This window comes from Pipistrellus kuhlii, unplaced genomic scaffold (assembly GCF_014108245.1).
Source record: "Pipistrellus kuhlii isolate mPipKuh1 unplaced genomic scaffold, mPipKuh1.p scaffold_m20_p_1, whole genome shotgun sequence".
Taxonomy (NCBI): Eukaryota; Metazoa; Chordata; class Mammalia; order Chiroptera; family Vespertilionidae; genus Pipistrellus; species Pipistrellus kuhlii.
The window spans coordinates 96,888,772-96,896,090 of record NW_023425404.1 but is presented as its reverse complement, the minus strand read 5'-3'; the positions used below and the strand labels follow the sequence as shown (position 1 = coordinate 96,896,090).

General features: G+C 37.9%; 1 pseudogene; it reads left to right on the top strand.

The window, feature by feature from the left end:
* Positions 1–248: 248 nt before the first annotated feature.
* On the top strand, positions 249–6,751 carry LOC118718218 (annotated as a pseudogene).
* Positions 6,752–7,319: the final 568 nt, after the last annotated feature.

Here is a 7,319-nt window from a genome sequence, read left to right as displayed (position 1 = left end):
GTACTTTATTACAGCAGCCCTAGGAAACAAATGGAGGAACTCACACTTGTCCCTTGGGCAAACGTCTCTACAAAGGCCATTTGGCTGAGACTTCTGAAACCCCTATCCATTAGCCTTTAGGAAGTTTTCTAAATCATATGATATCACACTTTCTGAGAGCTTGTGACTGTCCACATCTGTGAAATATACTACTTACTCAGAAAATACTGTGAAAGTTAAATAAAATATTGTTTGTTAAAATATAGGTGATGGTGCTCTTTCTCAGGAAACCAGAAAGAATCAGGAAAACTAAACTTGAAGCAGTAATTCCTCATGTTCATGTACCGTAGACATGGGAAGCCTGTGATGTCCAAGAGAAGAATCAAAGAAGTTTTCTGTCCTCAGTGTTCTCCTGCCTACATCTAATGAGCAGGCCTCTATGTAGCACAAGCCTGGAAAAAGGAAAAAGAAAACTTCTCACTTTTTTCTCTTGCCTTTTCTTTCTTTTTCTTTTTTTCTTCTTTTTCTTTTAACTCTCCTATGATCAGAAGAAGGGAATTTGCCTCTTTTTCCTGTGTATCCCCTGTAAGTAGAGCAACAGTTTTCAAGCTTTATTTTCAAAACACTTTTTTTTTTTTTTATAAATGAACATCTTTACACTCATAAATTTTTTTATGTATTCTTTTCTATTCCATTCCATTATTATCCACATTAATATTTTTTTAATATTTTTATTGATTTCAGAGAGGAAAACAGAGGACAGAAAAACAGAAATACCAATGATGATAGAGAAGCATCAATCAACTGCCTCCTGCATGCCCCACAATGGGCATGGAGCCTGACATATGCCCTGACCAGGAATCAAACCATGACTTCTTGGTTCATAGGTCGACACTCAACCACTGAGCCATGCCACCGGGCTCTTTTATATTATTTGGCTTGCAAAAATTATGGTCTGCCTATAGTAAATTTATTTCATAACTCTTTAGTGAGTCAAGCATCATATTAAGTGCAAATTAATATGGCTTTTGACATGAAAAAGTATTGCTAAAAATAATAATAAGCAAATATTTTCTCTATCTAAAAAGCCTAAAGCAAGCATGTACCCTAACTCTCTTGCCTTGAGACAATACCTGGTAAACCTCTTGGTTAGGCCTAGAGATAACTATTTAAAAATTTTTGAATGCCATGCTTCTTTGCCTGTTTTGTATTCCCCTTTATTTCATTCAATATAGTGTGCCATCTTTCCATTGATATTGAGTGATCATCTTCAGCAACATTTTAAAATAATTGAATAGCACCCCACTGTGTTGATTCAATATAATTATTTAACCAAGCTCCCTTTTAGGAGCACTGGCTTTATTTCAAAAGTTTACATTATATTGGGAAGAGACAGAATAATGAACAATAAACACATAAGCAAAAAAACACTAAAGATGATATCAAATTGCAATAAGTTCCTTAAAATAGTGATATGATAGAATATAAAAAGCTTGGTAATTAGATCAGATAATATCATCATGAAAGTGATTTTCAGATAGACTTGAAGGATAAAAGGTCCAGCAGGTAAAGAGGTGAGAAGAGATCTACAGGCAAAGGGAAAAACAAGGGTTCTTGAAATGTAGTGCATTAAAGGAACAGGAAGAAGGATTTATGAGTAGTTAGAGACCAACTCATGAGAAAACCCTATGTAGGCCACTATTTTATGCTCAGTGCAAGTGGAAAACCCTAGAAAACTCAGAGTAATAGAGAAATCATATCTAATAAAAGAATAGTATGCAAATTAACTGTACCTCTGCTATACCTACAAGCCATGCCTACCAGCCAATCAGGAGCAAGTATGCAAATTAACCCAAAAATATGGCTGTGGCCACAGAATGAACAAAAGGCTTGGGTTTCCCTGGCAATGAGTTTCCTACACACTCTGGCCAGCCTTGGATTCCACTCAAGGCTACAAAGTTTCAATTATAGGAGATAAATAAATCCCAGATACCAGGGCCTCCACTTGGGTCACTGTAGGGTGTGGCCAGCCTGCAAACCACCACAGGCCCCTCATCCAAGCAACCCTACGCCCCAAGGGAACCCCCACCCTGATCTGGGACACCCTTAAGGGCAACCTGCTGGCCCCCACCTATGCACCAGGCCTCTATCCTCCTATCTAATAAAAGAGTGACATGCAAATTGACCACCCTTCCAACACACAAGATGGCTACCCCCATGTGGTCATAGATAGCTACCCCTGTGTGGACACAAGATGGTTGCCACAAGATGGCCAGCAGGGGAAGGCTGTTGGGAGGGACCAGGCTTGCAAGGAAGGGCAGTTGGTGGCGATCAAGCCTGCAGGGAAGGGCTGTTAGGGGTGACCAGGCTGGCAGAGGAGGGAAGCTGGGGACAACCGGGCCTGCAGGGAAGAACAGCTGGGAGGGACCCAGGCCTGCAGGGGAGGGGAGTTAGGGGCAAATACGCTGGCAGGGGAGCAGTTAGGCATCAATAAGGCTGGCAGAGGAGTGGTTAGGGGGTGATCAGGCTGGGAGGCAGAAGTGGTTAGGGGCAATCAGGAAGGCAGGCAGGCAAGCAGTTGGGAGCCAGCAGTGCTGGATTGTGAGAGGGATGTCTGGCTGCCTATTTAGGCCTGATCCTACCTGGCAGTCAGACATCCCTCCAGGGGTCCCAGATTGGAGCAAGTGCAGACTGAGCTAAGGGACGCACACCCCCATGCATGATTTTTTGCATGAGTCCTCTAGTATTATATAAACGGAGAAAGAAAGAAAAAGAGACAGAAAGAGAACGACTACCCCAAGAGAGGAAAGAGGCTATAGTCAGCAGGTCTATTGGGTATGCCAATGAATTCAGTTAAAAAGCAATTTACATATGCTAAGGAACTTGATTGTTTTTGAATTTATTTAGTTTTTTTTTCAAGTTTATTTCATAGTTGTTTGTGTATATCGGTACACTTTTGTAAAATTATACCTCATTACTAGAAATGAGACATTTTGAAAAATTATATTTTTAATTGATTTTTGTTGTTATGTAGGAAAGTGATTTAATTTTGGTGAACTCATTCATAAGCAGAAGAAGAAATTGCATAATAGATCTGTTTTTCTCTTTGATTGTCTTGAGATTATCAGTGAGTGAGCAATCATATAATCTGCTAGTGATGATAATTTTGATTGCTTCTTTCCAGTACTATGAGTCTCCACTTCTCCCTTTTTGTGAGATTTCAATGGCAGGAATTTCCATTATAATTGGAAGATTTAAATTGGAAAGTTTTTAGTATTTCACAGTTCAAAATGCTATTGTGTGCTGTTTTTAAGTGAATATTCAATTCCTAGTTTAATAAAAGGTTTGTTAGTGTCATTTATGATTTTTGATGTTGTTTTTCTTGGTTATCCTCCCCCCTAATTCATAAAATCTGCATGACTAATGAGTTTAGCAAAATGCCTTTAGGGCATAAATTATACTAATTTTATAATTATTTTTAAACTTAGTTTAATTTTTATAATATATTAGGGTTCTCCAGAAAAACAGAATCACTAAAACATATACGGACATACTTGAGAAGAGGCTTATTTTAGGCATTGGTTCATATGATTATGCAGATCAAGAAGTCTCACAATCTACTAACTACAAGCTGGAGAACCAGGAATGACAGTGGCATACTTCATTCCAAGTCTGAAGAACCAGGGAAGTTGATGGTGTAAGTCTCAGTACAAATTCTAAGGCCCCAGAACCAGGAGCTGTAGTGTCCAACGACAGGAAAAGATGGATGTACCAGCTCAAAGAAAGAAAGCAAATGAACCTCTCCTCTACCTTTGTTCTGTCTAGACCACATGTGTCAAACACAAGGCCCGCGGGCCAAATCCGTTCCGCCAGGCCTTGCAATGTGGCCCACACCGCGCTGTCATCACTGCACTCCGCTGCGTTTCCATCACAATGACAGTTTATGACTATTCAATAAACCATTCAGCCCGCGATTTAGGCTGGATTTTAGATTTTGGCCCCTTCTCTGATTGAGTTCGACACCCCTAGTCTAGACCCTCAGTGGATTGGATGATGCCCACCTGCATGGGTGAGGGCACCTTCTTTTCTCAGTTGCAGATTCAAATATTAGTCTCTTCCACAAGCATCCTGACTGACACACTCAGAAATAATGCTTTACCAACTCTTTTGATAAATACCAGGGATTTATGTGATCATCATAGTCCAGTCGAATTGATACATAAAATTAACCATCACAAATGACAATGACCATGAAAATGTATAATGTACTAGGCAACATGCTAAGTATTAGGTTATTTAATTATCACAATAAAGCTAGAAGAAAGATATCAGTATGCCTTTGCATTTGGAAAAAGCTGAGATCTATAGAGGTTAAGCTTATCAGTAGCCACAAGTTTCTAAATATAAATCTATCCTAACCAAGACTATTTTGATGGATTTTGAGATATTTGGTCATTTAATTTCTATTAATATTAGTATAGTAGATTGCTGATGTTTATTGAGAAACTATATAACAAAATATCTAAGCCATTGAAAGTTATTAACACATTCAACCTTCAAAATAATCATGAGGTAGAACCTATCATTATTCATTTTGTTGATGAGAAAACTGAGACCCAGAGGGCTTATTATGGTGAAATATCTTTGTATTTCACAAAATTTTAATAATTTGTTATGGCTTTAATAAAGTACTCAATTTAATAATAATTTTATTTAGAATAAATACACATTCTTATTTACAACTAGTCTGAATTTTATTTTTTTGTACCATAATCATTAGGTTAACTGGAAAGCTTGTAATGTTTGTACACTCCAGAGTATCATAGAAGTTATTACACAAAAGTTCAAAAGAGCTCACCTGATAGTTATCTGGACCTGTATGTTTTTGAAGGGCAATCCTGCTAACCTATTCAATCTATGTTATCATAGTGAATCATGTAATCTTAATGTTGTGTTAGTGAGTAGTAGTGGTTGCATCCTTAATGTTGCTTTAGTGGCCTATTAGCCATCTGCTATTTAAATAGGGGTTATCACATTTTATATTCTAAACTTATTTCAGTTTTAAGTTCTCTCTACTTCTATTTTGTAAGCCACCCAAATGAGTGGCATGGTAGCTAGTAGTCAGAAAAATTTTTTCTTGGCTGTATTTAGTTATTTCTTATTGCTTACAAGAGATCTGTAAAGAGAATAATGGAATCACAAATAAAATATTTTATAATACAAATTTCACCCGAGAGCAACAGAAATGAAACTGAGATGAATTCAACACATTGTAAAAATTTTAAAGTAGGATAATTCTTGTTTCAAACTTTGGAGAAAATACTCAGAACCAAAAATAGCAAAATGAATTTTCTCAAGCTGAACACACTATGTAACTAGCAAAAGAAATAGAACATTACAAGCACTTCTAAATCCTCTTACTATAGTCCTTTTCTGCTACTACTCACACTAACATATTTAACACTAGTCTAGCTTGCATAAGTCTTTAACAGAAATAATAAGCATTCCTATCACTTTATTCCTACATATATCCTCTTTTATAGAATGTTATTAAGTCTAATCTAAAGACAAAAACATTTCCTAACCTCATCATACACTACATACAAATACATATAAAACGTTTCCAGAGTGCTCAGCGAGCCTTCGAGGCGGGCGACTTCCCAGCAATCAGATCCTTGGACTTGCCTCACAGCGTGGCCCCCAAATGCCAGTCCTTGCTCCCACCTCAAATGAAGAAACAAAACAGGCTGCAGCCCCCAAGCCGGAGAAGAAGCGGACCCCTCCAGATGTGCAAAGGGAGAAAAAGAACAGCAAGAAGCCATTAACATATTGATAAAATACAAAATGAAAGAGACTTAATGAACAAGCCAGTGAGGAGATTGTGAAAGTAGAACAGAAATATAACTCCGCCAACCATTTTTTTCAGAAGAGGTCAGAATTGATAGCCAGAATCCCAAATTTTGGGGTAACAACATTTGTCAGCCATCCACAAGTGTCTGCACTGCTTGGGGAAAAAGATGAAGAGGTGCTGCATTGTTTGACAAGAGTTGAAGTGACAGAATTTGAAGATATTAAATCAGGTTACAGAATAGATTTTTATTTTTATGAAAATCCCTACTTCCAAAATAAAGTTCTCTCCAAAGCCTTTCATCTGAATGAGAGTGGTGATCCATCTTCAAAATCCACTGAAATCAAATGGAAATCTGGAAAGGATTTGATGAAGCATTCAAGTCAAACACAGAATAAAGCCAGCAGGAAGAGACAGCCTGAGGAACCAGAGAGCTTCTTTACCTGGTTTACTGACCATTCTGATGCAGGTGTGGATGAGTTAGAAGACGTCATCAAAGATGACATTTGGCCAAATCCTTTACAGTGCTAGTTGGTTCCTGACATGGATGATCAAGGGGAAGGAGAAGAAGAACATGATAATGATGATGATGAAGAGGAAGGGCTGGAAGATGTTGATGAAGAAGGGGATGAGGATGAAGGTGAAGAAGATGAAGTTGATGATGAGGGGGAAGAAGGAGAAGAAGATGGAGAAGATGACTGACTAATGAACACAAGGATTCCAACCTTTTTTAATTTTCTCCATTTCTCCAGCCCCTGGGAGCAAGTTGCAGTCTTTTTTTTTTTTTTTTTTTCCTTTTTCTTTTATTCCCCCCTCTTGTGCTCAGTTGCCCTGTTTTTGAGGTCTAATTTTCTCTCCTTTACACCATGCTTCTCACCTTATTTAGGAGGGAATGTATCTTGAGCAGAATACATGGGAAAAGAATCTTTGCCCCTTTCCATTCCAAATTCATTTTTATCCCTTCCTATCTCAAGAAAAACTTAATGGAATTACCACAGTGTTCTGTGGGGGAAAAAGAAAAACCTTCTGCTGCCCTCGCTCTGCTGGGAGCTGGAGGTTGCTAGGCACCTGTGTGGTAATGCATAGAATTCTAGCTTTTTTCCTCCTTTCTCTGTATATTAGGCTCAGAGATTATACTGTGTCTCTATGTGAATATGGACAGTTAGCATTTACCAACATGTATTTGTCTACTTTTTCTTGTTTCTGTCTACTTTCTCTTGTTTAAAAAAAGAAAAAACAAAAACTTTTAAAAAAGGGGGTGGGTTATAGAAAGTGAGCAAAGGGTGGGTTTGAGATGTGTGGGTGGGTTAAGTGGGCATTTTGACATGGCTTCTCCTTTGTCATGTTTAATTGTGATGTTTAACGGGCATCCTTGCAGTCTAAGATAACACTTTTAAAATAAAATTATCTCCTAATGATGACTTGAGCCCTGTCAAATAGGATCTTACTAGGCATTGACATTCTCTATTGTAATTTTGTTCCTGTTTATTTT